The sequence below is a fragment of the Ostrea edulis genome, chromosome 7, assembly GCF_947568905.1.
Source record: "Ostrea edulis chromosome 7, xbOstEdul1.1, whole genome shotgun sequence".
NCBI classification, from domain to species: Eukaryota; Metazoa; Mollusca; class Bivalvia; order Ostreida; family Ostreidae; genus Ostrea; species Ostrea edulis.
Genome location: NC_079170.1, coordinates 81549866 through 81567563, shown reverse-complemented (window position 1 = coordinate 81567563; position 17698 = coordinate 81549866). Strand labels below are relative to the sequence as shown.

General features: G+C 35.1%; 1 long non-coding RNA gene and 1 pseudogene across 1 annotated transcript; one reads left to right on the top strand and one right to left on the bottom strand.

Moving 5' to 3' along the window:
• The first annotated feature begins 1839 nt into the window (after window positions 1–1839).
• The window catches only part of LOC130048807 (fibrinogen C domain-containing protein 1-A-like), a 45031-nt pseudogene continuing 29172 nt past the window's right edge, over window positions 1840–17698 (top strand).
• Window positions 6465–9135, bottom strand: LOC130048569 (uncharacterized). The gene is made up of 3 exons (XR_008797351.1): window positions 8760–9135; window positions 7758–7843; window positions 6465–7653 (listed from the first exon to the last, which is right to left on the bottom strand). It is a non-coding gene; the product is annotated as an uncharacterized LOC130048569 (long non-coding RNA).

Genomic DNA, 17698 nt, shown 5'->3' with positions numbered 1-17698 from the left:
ATACTAGATCCCTAAGTCAGAACAAAGTGAACATCATTGAATAATAATAAAGTATTGTACAAAATTTAAAAGCTATCCAATAAACCATATAAGCTATAGGAGTGTTCTAAAGCTATTTTACACCCACCCCTCTTAGATTCATTATATAACTTTAAGGATATTAAGAATTGAATCTCCTTGTCCTGACAAAATGCATGATCTGCAAATGGCAATGAGGCATTGTACCAAGTTTCAAGTCAATACAATAAGCCACACTGGCAGAAAAACATTCAAAAAACATTTGTGGCAGGCAGACGGACAACCTGACACTGACAGACAGACAGAAAGGTAAAAAACATGTCTCCCTCCTGGAAGAGGGGACACAAAATTAAACTATAAGAATTCAATATTAACCAGATCAAAGTAGTGAAAGAGGGCATATCTATCTAAACAATTTGACTAGCACAGAATTGACAGAAATGCTTAAATGTGTTCTGAGCAGAATGTGTGTGTTCGTGGAGGACAAGAAAGTAAAGATGACAAAACATGTTTGTGAAACACTGGTGTCATGGTTTACTCAGTGATAACAAAACACACCCCAAATTTACCCCATTTTCCACAATACCAAATTTTAAATAATATATAATTATATATGTATACCAGTTACAATGTAACCATTGTATGTTTTGTGTAATCATAATATCATTATTATATAAATATTGTTGTATCACACTCAGAATCTTTACACACAAATGAACCATGAAAAACAATTTTAGATAGATTATATTAGTAACTCTTCCTGAAACCAATATTAGCACAATTTTTCAATTACTATATCAAAGCTCAGGTGTGAAATTCAACAAAATTTAAAGTGAATTATGAATTCATATTTTCAACAATTAGAGAATTTTCCCCGACTTTTAAAAAGTTTGGCTAGAAGGACAGACAGAATTGAGAATATCATTAGATGTCCCAAATAGATAAACATGTCCCAAAAATTACACACACACACAAATATATACATGTATATATATATATATATATATATATATATATATATATATATATATATATAATTCTAACTTATTTAATATATCAATTAAACCTTGCCTGCATACACAATAATCACTATTACCTTCTGTGGTGAAACCGTTCGTAATTTCGTAATTTTTCTGGGAGTGATCATAGGACTTCTAAGTTTCTTGGCAAGGTAGGTTGGTCCATGAGCTGTCTCCTTAATCTTCTTAAGGGCTTGTGCACTAGCTTCTTGAGATTTGGCAAATGAAGATATGGTCCAAATGCATTGTGGACACAGGAATCTTCGTTTTTTCTGCTCTGGAGTAAACTTTACCCCTAAGTCTTTCTGTAAAACATCTTTCACAGTTCTGTCAATCCTAACCAATTTAGAAGTCAGACTTTTCTTGTTTCCAGGTTTTTTGGAACATGAAAAAGTTTTTCCACAGCTTATGCAATTGTTGGATTCCATTTTGATTATGAGATCACATAAACCATTAAAAAAAATTAGGAATGTTGATGGCTTCATCCGTACCCGCCATTTTCTGAAGCATCCACTGTTTTCCCATAATTCCTGCATGCCTCAGTGCACTCTGGTTAATTTTCTTTATCAATGAAATCAAATTTCAGCAAAAGTTTATATAGGGAGAATATTACTTCAATCCCATGTTACAATATTTAGTTCACATATATTTCTCGATTTCTAACGTTTATTTCAAACTTTAAATTCATTTTCATGTCAAATAACGAAGTAGTAAAGAGCGTAGTAGCGTTTTCCGTAAAAGGCTATATCTCCATATTTGGAACGTCATTAATATTCAGTATTTCACGCTGAGCGCATACGCAATGACAAGTTCCGGTAAAATGGAAGGTGTTAGCAGCGAAATTCAAACTCGTGGGTTTACATTCTCAAATGCAACTAATTAAAATGGATTTAACGGCAAGTGGGTCGTTAAGGTAACTTTCCAAATGCATATGAGTGATGTGTTACATAATTTTACCGAAACATGCACTGTGTGCAATTTTCATTTTGCTACATTGCAGGTATATAGGACGCATTCTATCGTTAAATCGGGTTCGTAGGACATTATCATTTTAACGATAGAACATTCTATCTAGGCTTCGCCATTTTCGCCAATGGCGAATTTTTTTCAAAAATGGCGAAAAAAAATTGAAAGTGGCGAAAATCCCTTTTTGCAATAAATTGTATTTTTAATCCTTTGTCAGTGACACATTATCGCCTGTTTGTTTATGCAGTCAAAATCTGTTTATTCAGTCAACGCGTGTGACCGGAAATCTCGCGTCGCTCCAGTGCACACAGACTGGTCACAGCCTCAGGTAATTTATGGCTGCAAAAAAGTCGGTGATTATGTAATAAAGTACATCGACAGCTGTTTACCCTGCTGTGGTCAATTGTTTAACATTTAAAGTCATTCATTATCATGTTATCATCTCCACATTAACCAGAGAACCGACCGGTAATTAAATTGGCCGTATTATTGTGTAAAATGCATATATGAATACATCAATTGTTTGTTTTTGCGGCCGAACTCGTTGATTACAAGATTTTGATTTTGATGTGTTTGATTTTAGTTCGAATATTTCATAAACAATGCGGTCGATCACCATTGATATGGCCATAGCAATTTTAATAAATAATTTTCTTTGAAGTTCGGTGCACAACAGTATAAAAATGCTAATCTCATAAGACTATGCACCCCATTCTATTTTGACAGTAAACTTGTAGCTTCTGACCCTAGTCAGTCTAAAATAAAAAAAAATATCTATGTTTGGCTTTACAGTCAACCCCACCTGCTCAAACATCTGATTCTGTCCAAATTGCAAAATCTTCCATACAAAAACGGAAATTTAATAGGGCTTTGATACGACTCTAAATTGGGCTTGATGTTTTGTGACATCTGCATTTCGGCCAATGTACACAATGTTTTCACTGAGGGGTGTAGCATCATGAAGTTTATATTTATATGATTTATTATCTGATTTTTGATTTCCATAATAGAATTTATCAAACAAATCAACTTCTTATCATTTCAGAAAGAAGTGTTTAAGTATGGTAGCTGGATATAATTAAGTAATGTAACTGATTCAAAATGTTAAAATAAGTGTAATGAATAAAATAATATATAATATGATGGAAATAATTGTGAAGCATGTGATTATTTGTGCCGCGCCACTCCCCGAAAAAGTGGCGAAAGGGAATTCTGGTCCAGTGGGAGCACTGCCAGGCTCGATAGGGAAAGATGGTGTATATTCGATCAATGTCACTGATGAGGTAAAGGAAGTGTACTGTGACATGACTACAGATGGAGGGGGCTGGACGGTGAGTACAAGGAAATCACAAACCTAAACTCTTCAGAATTTCTATACAAACTAACAAAGTGAAGATACTCTGTAGTTTTATGTAGTCTTTGTTCGATATGTCAGTTACCCGCTATATATCATCGTTCTGTAAATCGAAATATTGTGCACTTGATATTGAAAAAATATAAATATTGAATAATTACTAATGGTGAAATAGACTGAATCGATGGTTTGATTTACATCCACTACAAATACGAATTGTCTGAGAGTCACAGATATATGGCGGTAGCAGACACTATATTAGAGAGGTCAACTTATCACATTGACAATATTAAAAACAAAACTTACTCCAGAAAGAAACTTTGTGGGGAAGTGGACGTGGGTGAGAATTTTTTTTGGGGTACTAAAACGCACGGTTCTATATCAGACAGCTCCGGATTGTACATTAAATTACAATTGTGTTGAATTGCACAGTTATGCATGACATTTTCATGGGTCGGAACTGCCCTTCTAAGTCCAGCAAAAACTAATTAACCGCAATTCCAAGATTGTAGAATTCATATGCAAATATTTGCATAGAGATACGATGTATATCAATGAATACCGTATAATTAGAATTTTTAGCGAGGATTTAATTTTGGCATCATTAGCAACAATGTTCAGATCGGCAAAAATATATATTAAGGCCCCGCGTCCAAATTAAATGATATTCCTCAAAATTCTTTCATATGGTGTATACTTCCATAAAATGGTTATCATGTATTCGTAAAAAGCTTTACCTAAGTATAATGCATATGTATATACAATATAGTCTCCGTGGCCGAGTGGTTAGAGCATCGCTCTCAAAACCACACGGCCTCTCACCTCTGTAGGCGCACCTCTGTAGGCGCGGGTTCGAATCCCGCTCGCGCCGGTAAGTGAGAAAGTTTCCCAGTTTACTTTCGGAAGGTCGGTGGTCTCTTCCCAGGTACATTGTATCTGAGTTCTCTCTTCCAACCAATTAAAAAATGGGCGCCATGCACCAAACAACTGAAAAATTGTTGACTGTGGCGGAAAACATCAATCAATACTACGATAACGTTGTGCCATTTTGACGTTACTTTATGCGACGTCATGAACAAGAAAGCTATGTCATGAACTCAATATGAAAATAATCCAATTTATGTCGCCATATGCTTCAAGTTTTATTAAACAGATGTGCACTATGGTTTTTATTTGAAAAGTTTAATTGATTTTTTCCGAAAGTTTTAATCAATTATAGATGATTCGATGCAGCGGATGCTGTGATTTGAAGGACGATTAGTGTAATTGTATCTAAGAATTGTAGAGCAACCCATATATATTCATTCAATTTTACCTTTGTATTCTCATCCAATTTGCATTGTTTTAATTTATATTTAACAAGATGTGTTTGTGAAACACAAATGCCCCCGATAATGGCCAATTCCAAAGATGGCCAAGGTCACAAGGGCAAATATCTTGGTACCAGTAGAAAGATCTTGTCAAAAGAAATGCTCATGTATAAAATGAAAGCTCTAATATTTACCATTTAGAAGTTATGACCAATGTAAAAAAAAAATTAAAAGTAAGTTAAATGTCAAGGTCAAAACGTTCAATATCCACGGAAAGGTCTTGTCACAAGGAACACTCATGTGAAAAATCAAAGCTCTATCACTTACTGTTCAAAAGTTATTAGCAAGGTTAAAGTTTTCAAAAAGTATGACAATGACAGAATTACAGAATGACAGACAGGACAAAAACTATATGCCCCCCCCCCCCCCCGATCTTCGATCTCGGGGGCATAAAAATGAATATCATATATGTATACGTAGCGCGTGGTTACCTGAAGCTATTCTTGTGTGTACAGTGTATATGTACACTTTGTTCTTTTTTCCGAGCGCACTAAACATGTTTTCGGCCAAGGCACACGCGCTAACCAATGCTACATTGGATTGTAGTAAAAAGAGCAAGAAATTCATTCAGAAGTTAGGTGAAAAGAAATAATATAAAACGAACTTGAAAAGTTTTTAAAATTCAACACACGGCAATGGGACCGAATGTGAACCTTATAGGATGTGATAAGATTTAAGTTCTACACAAGATTTGACACTGACACCATGAAAAATCTACCAAAAAATAATCTTGTCGATATTATATTCAATGTTTTAGCATATACACTTGCATCTATTTACACTCATTATTTGAAGAAGAAAATCGCTAAAACGCATCAAAGATGCGTATGACCGAGTTGCAGTTTGGAAAATTGTGGACGCTTGCATTCACGAAGTAAAAACATGCACATATTTGATATAGTTTATAAGTATGAAGCTTTGAATGGCCGCAATAGGTATTTAGTGTGATAATGACCTTGACCTTTGGCCTTTGGATTTCAAAAGCAATATGAATCTTGAATGTCATCAGGATTTGAAGTATAATAAACATGCAACAGCAAGTACATGTATAAAAGTTAGAGGCAAGTTCAAATCTACAGTATATAGTGAAAAGAGACCTTGACCGTTGACCTTTTGACCTCAAAATAAATAGGATCCTTCCTCTTTTGGATGTGATCAAAATATGCAAGTCTGACAAAGACGCACCAAGTAGTATGAAAGTTGGAGACCGGACAAGCTCAAATCTCTGGCATTTAGTGATAAGTGACTTTGACTTTTGACCTTTTGACCTCAAAATAAATAGGAAGCTTCCTATTTTGGATGTGAGCATATTATGTAATTCAGGTAGCTATTGATAGCTAGCTCCAAAAAAACCGCTCATTGAATTTTTTTCAATTTTATTTATCATAACATTTTGACTTTATCCTAAAACATATCAAAAAATCAACAAAAGTAATCAGGTTAATTTTCGAGGAAAGTGAGATTGAAATCCCCTCTTTTGCAGCCCAAAAATGCAAAATTGAGCAAATTAACATAGAAGCCAATAAAAATTTTATTGACACCAGAAATACTGTTTGTCATATATAGTTATGTAAATTAAACACAAACAGACAAATAATCACCATTGATCAGAAATTCAAAATGCATCTAAGGAAAACATTGGGATGATTCGACTTGGCAAATGGCCAAATTTACCCTAAATATGGCGTTTCTCAAATACTACCAGGCATACATTTTCTGACAACAACAAAATTCTGCTCATAAAATTTCTGATTTTATTTCATTTTTACAATAAGTCAAGTAGTATCTAAAATATTGAATAGAAAAAAATATACCAAATGAGGTTTAATCTAAAACTATGTCAGATTTTGTAACCCTACCACCCTCCCTTCTAGAAATGAATTTTAAGAGATACAGTCAGCAGAGATAAACTATTGACCTTAAATGATTAAGCATTCCCAAATTACCACATTGAGCATTCAAACTCACAATACTAGAAGTTTCTATGAGCCATTTAAGAATGATATATAGTGTGTGCTATTGCAGTTGACCTTTTTGCACTCACAATGATTGCCTAAATACTTAGTTATTTTTCATACAATTTCTTGTAATAACTGGAACAAATCTATTACCTATACATATTTTTTTTATAGAAATTTATATCACTATACAGTATAATACACCAAATATGTTTAAATAACCATTACATATTTCAATAAATAATTAATATCAATGGAAAGAGACCCATGGACTGCCCATGGATCACTACATGTAAGTCCATCTGAGTCATCTTGCCCTCACATATAAGTGTGTCTTTCATAAGTTTAAGATTTTTAATTGTAGTTTCACAATGAACCAAAAACTCACTATTGGATAACTGAGAATGCATGTACATGTATATTGCATTAACTAACTGTAGTTTTCCCCAGGTGAAGGTCTATGTTCACTGTATGTATAAGGGGGGGGGGGGTGGGGGGGGGGGGGGTGAATTAGTTCCATTATGAAACTTTTATAAAATTTGATATACATTAATGTATCAATGATGTATGTTTCAACTAAATTTTGAATTACAAGGAAAATTCAAACACATTGATTGAAGTTATAAAATTGATATTCTATCATGTGCACATTTTTTACTAATATATCTAAGAAAGAATAATCAACATTGGAAATTTCCTTTACATCTATGCAATATTATTGTCTTTCAAAAGGCATGTACATGTAATACACGAGTACATGTACTTGTTTTCCCTCAAATTCACAATTTAGTTTAAAGTATGTTGTACAACATCCACTGCTCTGAGCTCATATAAGTGAATTGACGTTTTTCATCCAAGTCCCAAATTTTGCAGTAGTTCTTTAATCTTCGGAACTTGATCAAACATTTTTAAATTTGTGGAGTTGTGGGGGTCCAGGAGATATGTCATCATCACTGTAAATGGAGTACCTGTTCAAAATATAGATAAATATATCTAAATATAGCAAAAAAGATGAATATCTGATATACTCAGAATTGTCTTTACAAATGTTTATCAAAAGAAAATACAGTACCTCTCTTGCTGTTATACTTGTTGACTTGAAATCCACATCAACCTGCACTGGTCCTATCTAACCTCCCTTGGTCCTCGGACTGATGCCTAGAAAAAAGATCATCATAATTGATATTTGCACACTTAGGTCTATATTATACCATTGAGTAATTAGACTGTGTCAGACAATGTGAATTTTAAAATTGTGTCGCAACACATATTCAGTGAAAATTTTTATACTGATGTTTCAAAATTATAAATTGCAATATGAGATGACATGTATGTATGTTTTCATAAACTGCCATAGACTTATCATATCTGTTTTATTTACAAAATGTGGGTCAAGAGAAGGGCATACGTGTAGTATACATATCTTACTTATACATACAGTGCATACATTTGCCAATGAGAGGGCATATACAGACTTGTGATTAATTTACATTATTTTTAAAAAGGTTTTGCCAACCTACATGTTTGTGTGAAACACGAAACCTCAGGTTTGATATATTTCTTAGGTCACTGAAATTTCAAAGTAATAGTATATGTATACACACTATAGTCTAGGGAATTATAATTCAACACATGCCCCCCCCCCCCCCCCCCCCCCCCCCCCCCCCCACACACACACACACACACTTTCTATCCGGTTCCCTCATACCCCTAGATAGTAGGTCTATACAAATATTTGTTTTTCATTACTTTTATACATGAAGTTCAAGGTATGTTATTTTCGTAACGGTTATTTTCATAACGATATTTTCTTAATAAAAGAGTTGTGAGAGCCCATGTTTACAAATGTGGTATACATTTACATGTCAGACATCCGTTCGTTTACAATCACATGCACAGGTGGGAGTTATATTTTAAGCACACATGGGATACATATATACATACAAAATAATACATCTACTGTGTATGTCGTGTGTTTAAACTTTCAGATGTTATTACAAATCGCGTTGTGAAATAGCAGAGGAAATGTGAGTTGAACTTTTGAATACAAATTTATGGCATTTTTTTCACTCACCAAACGAAACTATGAGTTCATTGTCCAAGTTGAATGCATCCACCAACTTCCTCTTCTTGCAAGAAACTTTGTTTAGCCTCTCAATGACTGTATAAACAGTATTTAATCTCGCAGCATGCTGCACTCGGACATTACGTTGTATCAACCAACAACTTTGTTTACGTAGCGCATCTATGTACATGGATTGGTGGTTGGTTTAACATTTCGATTAGCAAAAAGTTTCACACAGATGAAACATTTGATCTACCATTATTACAGATATTGACGTATACTTATGTGGTACGTGCATATTTTCTCTAGGCGAGTCAGTCACAGCAACAAACACTTTCGGAACCCCTTCTTGTTTTTCGACTATTCTATGACGGAGAAAGGAATTCCGGAAAATGAATTCACGTGAAAATACACAATTTTTACTGATCACGTGGTTGCTATCCGTCGCTACCTTAATTAAGTCTCACAAAGATGCACCAAAAAGTGTGAAAGTTAGAGATCGGACAAGCTAATTGTGGACGTCGCCCGCCCGACTGGACGCCCATCCTTCGCCAATTTAAAAGTCGGGAGTTGCTACGCAACTCGACTAAAAATTATACAGGCTCCTAAAAATTACTTTTATATAAAAAATCTTTCAATGTATTAGTATTTACGCAAAGGAAAAAAGTTTGAATCATAAATCATATTCATTATCTAAAACCGCGTCCAAAGTCCGCATGGGAGAGGATAGTATATTTTGCGCCCCCCCCCCCTTTTTTTTTTTTTTTTTTACCTTTTGCTACATGCCGATTTAGTCAGAGACATCGTGAAAGTAATCTTGCTTTTCTTGTCTAATAAATCATTAAACAATTCCTTTTCGGCCAGTTTCTGATGATGAATGAAGCAGAGACCCGTCTATTAACAGTACCAAAGTCAATCACTATGACAGTGCATCAGCACATAATGCCGTCAGTCAAAGGTATTTATATTTTCCAGCAATTGTCAAAATAATGAAAGATGTAAGATCTAATCATTTTTTGGCAATACGTTTTTTCACTATACTAGTGAAAAGGACTACTAGAATCTATATTAATTTACTAGTCCGGCTGATTTGTGACTAGTCCTGCTGCTGAAAGTAGACGGTCGAGTCGTGATGCAACGAGGGGAAGAGTGCGGGAGGGGCTTGTCCCCTCTTAAAGAGGGTGGGGGTCCGGGAAAAAAGTTCAAAATCTAATTGAAAATTGTTCATTTGAGACAAATAAATGACCAAATCTAGCCTCCATTTTTCCTGATTCTCTCATCAAACCACCAAATTTATGCTTGAATATTATGAAGAATGTGTCGATGTGTAGCATAGTACCGTATTTTGTCGAATATGATATGCACCTTTTTAGCTCACCTGAACCAAAGGTTCAAGTGAGCTATTCTGATCACATTTTGTCCGGCATCCGTCTGTCTGTCCGTCTGTCTGTCCGTAAACGTTTCACATTTTCGACTTCTCCAGAACCACTGGGCCAATTTCAACCTAACTTGGCCAAAAGCATCCTTGGGTGAAGGGCTTTCAAGTTTGTTCAAATGAAGGGCCATGTCCCTTTCAAAGGGGAGATAATCACAAAAATGCAAAAATAGGGTGGGGTCATTTAAAAATCTTCTTCTCAAGAACCACTGGGCCAGAAGAGCTGAAAATTACCTGAAAGCTTCCTGACATATTGCAGATTCAAGTTTGTTCAAATCATGGCCCCCGGTGGTAGGATGGGGCCACAAGGGGGGATCAAAGTTTTACATACAAATATATAGGAAAAATCTTTAAAAATCTTCTTCTCAAGAACCACTGAGTCAGAAAAGCTGATTTTTACATGAAAACTTTCTGACATAGTGAAGATTCAGGTTTGTTCAAATCATGGCCCCCTGGGATAGGATGGGGCCCCAAGGAGGGATCAAAGTTTTGCACACAAATATATAGGGAAAAACTTTAAAAATCTTCTTCTCAAGAACCACTAAACCAGAAAAGCTGAGATTTACATGAAAGCTTCCTGACATAATGCAGATTCAAGTTTGTTCAAATCATGGCCCCCGGGGGTTGGATGGGGCCACAATAGGGGATCAAAGTTTTACATACAAATATATAGGAAAAATCTTTAAAAATCTTCTTCTCAAGAACCACTGAGCCAGAAAAGCTGAGATTTACATGAAAGCTTCCTGACATCAGATTCAAGTTTGTTCAAATCATGGGCCCCTGGGGTTGGATGGGGCCACAATAGGGGATCAAAGTTTTACATACAAATATATAGGAAAAATCTTTAAAAATCTTCTTCTCAAGAACCACTGAGCCAGAAAAGCTGATTTTTACATGAAAACTTTCTGACATAGTGAAGATTCAAGTTTGTTCAAATCATGGCCCCCGGGGATAAGATGGGGCCCCAAGGGGGGATCAAAGTTTTGCACACAAATATATAGGGAAAATCTTTAAAAATCTTCTTCTCAAGAATAGCAAAGCTGTGATTAATCATATTTATATGGAAGCATCTTCAGGTAGTGTAAATTCAAGTTTGTTCAAGTCATGCCCCCAGGGGGTAGGGAGGGGCCACAATAGGGGTTCAAAGTTTGACATTGAAATATTTAAAAAAAATATATGTTCAATAAAAAGTCCGCATGGGAGAGGATAGTATATTTTGCGCGCCCCCCCCCTTTTTTTTTTTTTACCTTTTGCTACATGCCGATTTAGTCAGAGACATCGTGAAAGCAATCTTGCTTTTCTTGTCTAATAAATCATTAAACAATTCCTTTTCGGCCAGTTTCTGATGATGAATGAAGCAGAGACCCGTCTATTAACAGTACCAAAGTCAATCACTATGACAGTGCATCAGCACATAATGCCGTCAGTCAAAGGTATTTATATTTTCCAGCAATTGTCAAAATAATGAAAGATGTAAGATCTAATCATTTTTTGGCAATACGTTTTTTCACTATACTAGTGAAAAGGACTACTAGAATCTATATTAATTTACTAGTCCGGCTGATTTGTGACTAGTCCTGCTGCTGAAAGTAGACGGTCGAGTCGTGATGCAACGAGGGGAAGAGTGCGGGAGGGGCTTGTCCCCTCTTAAAGAGGGTGGGGGTCCGGGAAAAAAGTTCAAAATCTAATTGAAAATTGTTCATTTGAGACAAATAAATGACCAAATCTAGCCTCCATTTTTCCTGATTCTCTCATCAAACCACCAAATTTATGCTTGAATATTATGAAGAATGTGTCGATGTGTAGCATAGTACCGTATTTTGTCGAATATGATATGCACCTTTTTAGCTCACCTGAACCAAAGGTTCAAGTGAGCTATTCTGATCACATTTTGTCCGGCATCCGTCTGTCTGTCCGTCTGTCTGTCCGTAAACGTTTCACATTTTCGACTTCTCCAGAACCACTGGGCCAATTTCAACCTAACTTGGCCAAAAGCATCCTTGGGTGAAGGGCTTTCAAGTTTGTTCAAATGAAGGGCCATGTCCTTTCAAAGGGGAGATAATCACAAAAATGCAAAAATAGGGTGGGGTCATTTAAAAATCTTCTTCTCAAGAACCACTGGGCCAGAAGAGCTGAAATTTACCTGAAAGCTTCCTGACATATTGCAGATTCAAGTTTGTTCAAATCATGGCCCCCGGTGGTAGGATGGTGCCACAAGGGGGGATCAAAGTTTTACATACAAATATATAGGGAAAAACTTTAAAAAATCTTCTTCTCAAGAACCACTAAGCCAGAAAAGCTGAGATTTACATGAAAGCTTCCTGACATAATGCAGATTCAAGTTTGTTCAAATCATGTGCCCCTGGGGTTGGATGGGGCCACAATATGGGGATCAAAGTTTTACATACAAATATATAGGAAAAATCTTTAAAAATCTTCTTCTCAAGAACCACTAAGCAAGAAAAGCTGATTTTTACATGAAAACTTTCTGACATAGTGCAAATTCAAGTTTGTTCAAATCATGGCCCCCGGGGATAAGATGGGGCCCCAAGGGGTGGATCAAAGTTTTACACACAAATATATAGGGAAATACTTTAAAAATCTTCTTCTCAAGAACCACTAAGCCAGAAAAGCTGAGATTTACATGAAAGCTTCCTGACATAATGCAGATTCAAGTTTGTTCAAATCATGGGCCCCTGGGGTTGGATGGGGCCACAATAGGGGATCAAAGTTTTACATACAAATATATAGGAAAAATCTTTAAAAATATTCTTCTCAAAAACCACTGAGTCAGAAAAGCTGATTTTTACATGAAAACTTCCTGACATAGTGCAAATTCAAGTTTGTTCAAATCATGGCCCCCGGGGATAGGATGGGGCCCCAAGGGGGGATCAAAGTTTTGCACACAAATATATAGGGAAAAACTTTAAAAATCTTCTTCTCAAGAACCACTAAGCCAGAAAAGCTGAGATTTACATGAAAGCTTCCTGACATAATGCAGATTCACGTTTATTCAAATCATGGCCCCCGGGGGTTGGATGGGGCCACAATAGGGGATCAAAGTTTTACATACAAATATATAGGAAAAATCTTTAAAAATCTTCTTCTCAAGAACCACTGAGCCAGAAAAGCTGAGATTTACATGAAAGCTTCCTGACATAATGCAGATTCAAGTTTGTTCAAATCATGGGCCCCTGGGGTTGGATGGGGCCACAATAGGGGATCAAAGTTTTACATACAAATATATAGGAAATTTTTTTAAAAATCTTCTCAAGAACCACTGAGCCAGAAAAGCTGATTTTTACATGAAAACTTTCTGACATAGTGCAGATTCAAGTTTGTTCAAATCATGGCCCCCGGGGATAAGATGGGGCCCCAAGGGGGGATCAAAGTTTTACACACAAATATATAGGGAAAATCTTTAAAAATCTTCTCAAGAATAGCAAAGCTGTGATTAATCATATTTATATGGAAGCATCTTCAGGTAGTGTAAATTCAAGTTTGTTCAAGTCATGCCCCCAGGGGGTAGGGAGGGGCCACAATAGGAGTTCAAAGTTTGACATTGAAATATTTAAAAAAATATATGTTCAAAAAAAAGTCCGCATGGGAGGGGATAGTATATTTTGCGCCCCCCCTTTTTTTTTTTACCTTTTGCTACATGCCGATTTAGTCAGAGACATCGTGAAAGTAATCTTGGTTTTCTTGTCTAATAAATCATTAAACAATTCCTTTTCGGCCAGTTTCTGATGATGAATGAAGCAGAGACCCGTCTATTAACAGTACCAAAGTCAATCACTATGACAGTGCATCAGCACATAATGCCGTCAGTCAAAGGTATTTATATTTTCCAGCAATTGTCAAAATAATGAAAGATGTAAGATCTAATCATTTTTGGCAATACGTTTTTTCACTATACTAGTGAAAAGGACTACTAGAATCTATATTAATTTACTAGTCCGGCTGATTTGTGACTAGTCCTGCTGCTGAAAGTAGACGGTCGAGTCGCGATGCAACGAGGGGAAGAGTGCGGGAGGGGCTTGTCCCCTCTTAAAGAGGGTGGGGGTCCGGGGAAAAAGTTCAAAATCTAAATGCAAATTGTTCATTTGAGACAAATAAATGACCAAATCTAGCCTCCATTTTTCCTGATTCTCACATCAAACCACCAAATTTATGCTTGAATATTACGAAGAATGTGTCGATGTGTAGCATAGTACCGTAATTTGTCGAATATGATATGCACCTTTTTTCAAGTATTTTTGGTGTATTATTCACCAAATAGTGGGGTTTTTTCAGGAGAAACTCGGCGGTTAAGTAATGTTTCACTTAGAGACATATTGTATGCTTGTTCACGTTGTTCACCTAATCGATCTCAAGAAAATTACTACAGAACGTAAAATTGTAGAAAATGTTATACTTAACAATATGTAAACAATTAAATTATTATAAAACAGCCAATTAAGTTTCATTCGATCTTACATTCATATTAGATATTCATCATGTGCAAAAGTGCCATGATATCATGAGACCGTGTCACTGTGACCAGAACACCCCTACTAACGTTATTGTTATTTAAATTTACACCACGTGAGGTTTTTTTTACCCATTAAAAGGTTAGAGGTGAGGTCAAATTCCGCAGTGAAGGAAACCGGAAATAAATCTACCAAAACTATATAGTCATATTCTATATAATATGTATACGGTGTGACCGTTGGACCGAGCGAAGCATGTAATGGTCATTGGAGTGTCCCAAGTGGTAATCATAATTCCGTTAAGTACGGTAGATTATGATTCATTTAAAAAAAAAATATTTTTAATGAAATTTTTCTTGCGCTAAAAACCCAGTAAGATCTCAATATTCAAGGGGTTTATATGGGGAGAACAGTTTTACAGGATCCGCCTATTCATTAAACGCGGGAAATAAAACGCAAGGCGACGTCAACTGTGCATTGTGACGTCACATTTAGCCTCGACTTTTTTCTCTTTTTCAAAGCAAACAATTATAAACAACAATAATACATTCCGTATGCAATGAAAAAGGCCGTTATAAAACTAAACAAAATTAACCAATAAATTCAAAATGATAAAAAAAAGTAACCGTAATTTTATCGTATATTCTTATTCAAAGAAACTCATGAACTCGTTCATCTATTTAGTCGTATTACGGTGTTATACATGTATGTAATTATTTGCTAAAACCTGTTATACCGAGCGAAGCTCGGACGGGCCGAAGGCCCGTCCGCGAAGCAAGGCTCTAAAGGTAACACGTATGTAAAAGAAAAAAGTCAAAATCAGCAAAAGAAAAAGAGATAATCTCTATATACGTTCACTGAAATTTTCGTGATCCATATGGGCGCCGCCATTTATTTTTTCCATTACCTGCTTCAACAGTTATTCGTGTTTTATTTTGAATGCCAATAATAGAAGACTCTAACGTGCAATTCGTAATTTAAACACTCAGTTTGTTGAAAGTGAATAGTATCATTATCATTGTAACAGGTTTTAGCAAATAAATACATATAAAACCGTAATACGACTAAATAGATGAACGAGTTCATGAGTTTCTTTGAATAAGAATATACGATAAAATTACGGTTACTTTTTTACCATTTTGAATTTATTGGTTAATTTTGTTTAGTTTTAACGGCCTTTTTCATTGCATACGGAATGTATTATTGTTGTTTATAATATGTTTGCTTTGAAAAAGAGAAAAAAGTCTAGGCTAAATGTGACGTCACAATGCACAGTTTACGTCGCCTTGCGTTTTATTTCCCGCGTTCAATGAATAGGCGGATCATGTAAAACTGTTGTCCCCATATAAACTCCTTTAATATTGAGATGTTACGGGTGTTTAGCGCAAGGAAATTTCATTCAAAATATATATTTATAAATGAATCATAATCTACCGTACTTAACGGAATTATGATTACCACTCGAGACACGGATTTACGTACATGCTTCGCTCGGTCCAACGGCCACACCGTATACATATTAATGATAATTATACTATTCATTTTTAACAAATTGGGTGTTTAAATTACAAATTGCACGTCAGAGTCTTCTATTATTGGCATTCAAAATAAAACACGAATAAATGTTGAAGCAGGTAATGAAAAAATAAATGGCGGCGCCCATATGGATCACGAAAATTTCAGTGAACGTATATAGAGATTATCTCTTTTTCTTTTGCTGAATTTGACTTTTTTCTTTTACATACGTGTTACCTTTAGAGCCTTGCTTCGCGGACGGCCTTCGGCCCGTCCGAGCTTCGCTCGGTAATATACATGTATCATCGATGCATTGCAATTACGAAGAAAATTCAATTAAGTACTGTCATTACTGCCGATGATTGAGAAATAGTGAAAAGTTCAAGAACTTAAAGTCATTTAAAGAATAAAATGCAGTTTAACTGATATTTAGTCTTACTGTCGTGTCATGGGGGGGGGTGTCTTCTTTTGTCTCGGGGGGGGGGGGGGTAATAATTCAATTGTTTATAACATATGCAAATAAAGAAATTGGAGTGACTGCTCTCTTCCATTTTCATTTATATCGGTAGTTAGGGTAAAGACAGAACTGCAAACATGTATCCATGTATAGATGGAGAATTTTTTATTATTATTGTTTTTATAATTTTCAACAAATACATATGCACCTTTTACTCACACTCTCATACAGATTAAAGAAAGCGATATAGACAATTACATGTATATTCTAGTACTTATTGTTAAAAAAAAAGAAGAAGAAATGCTGTTATCATTAATTGAAAAGACATTTCCATTTAGACCATTTCTTTTTGTAAAATATTTGTTCTGTAAGTTTTTCTTCCAAAATGTAGTAATCATATAAACATTTCAAAACATCATCAAAAACAATATTGACATTCTTTCTTGAATATTGGAATATGTATCTCTTTACTAAGAGGATTATAAAGTTTAAAACCATGTGTTCTTTTTCTGGAAAATCAAAAATAACAGTTTGTACACTAAATCCCATTCTTTTACCAGATTTTTGAAAAATCCAATCTGATAATTTTGTCCTTAGTGTAGAGACAGAAGGACAATAAAAAAAGATATGCTTAATTGTTTCTGGTTCTAGTGTACATATTGAACAAAGTGGAGAGTTTTTAATTTTTGATATTATGTAGGAGTTTGTTAGTACCTAATATTCTATGAATGATTCTATAGTTGAACCATATCAGTCCTGAATCTTTTGTTACAGATTTGATGTTTGTATATACATGTTTCCAATTTAAATCTAATTGCAAATTTAAATCATTATCCCATTTGTTTTCACAAATAGGTCGATGCTGTGATTTTGATATTGAATAGTCATAAATATTCCTAGAACCTTTTTTGTATTTGCATAGAATTTTAATGAATTCAAGTTGATATGGTTGAAAAGTTGTATCATGTATAAGCAGTTTGATATTAGGCCATGAGTGCACAATAACTTGTTTCAATCCTTCATATGTAGTAAATGGAATCTGAATTGAGTAATCATTTGTGATACTCTGGTA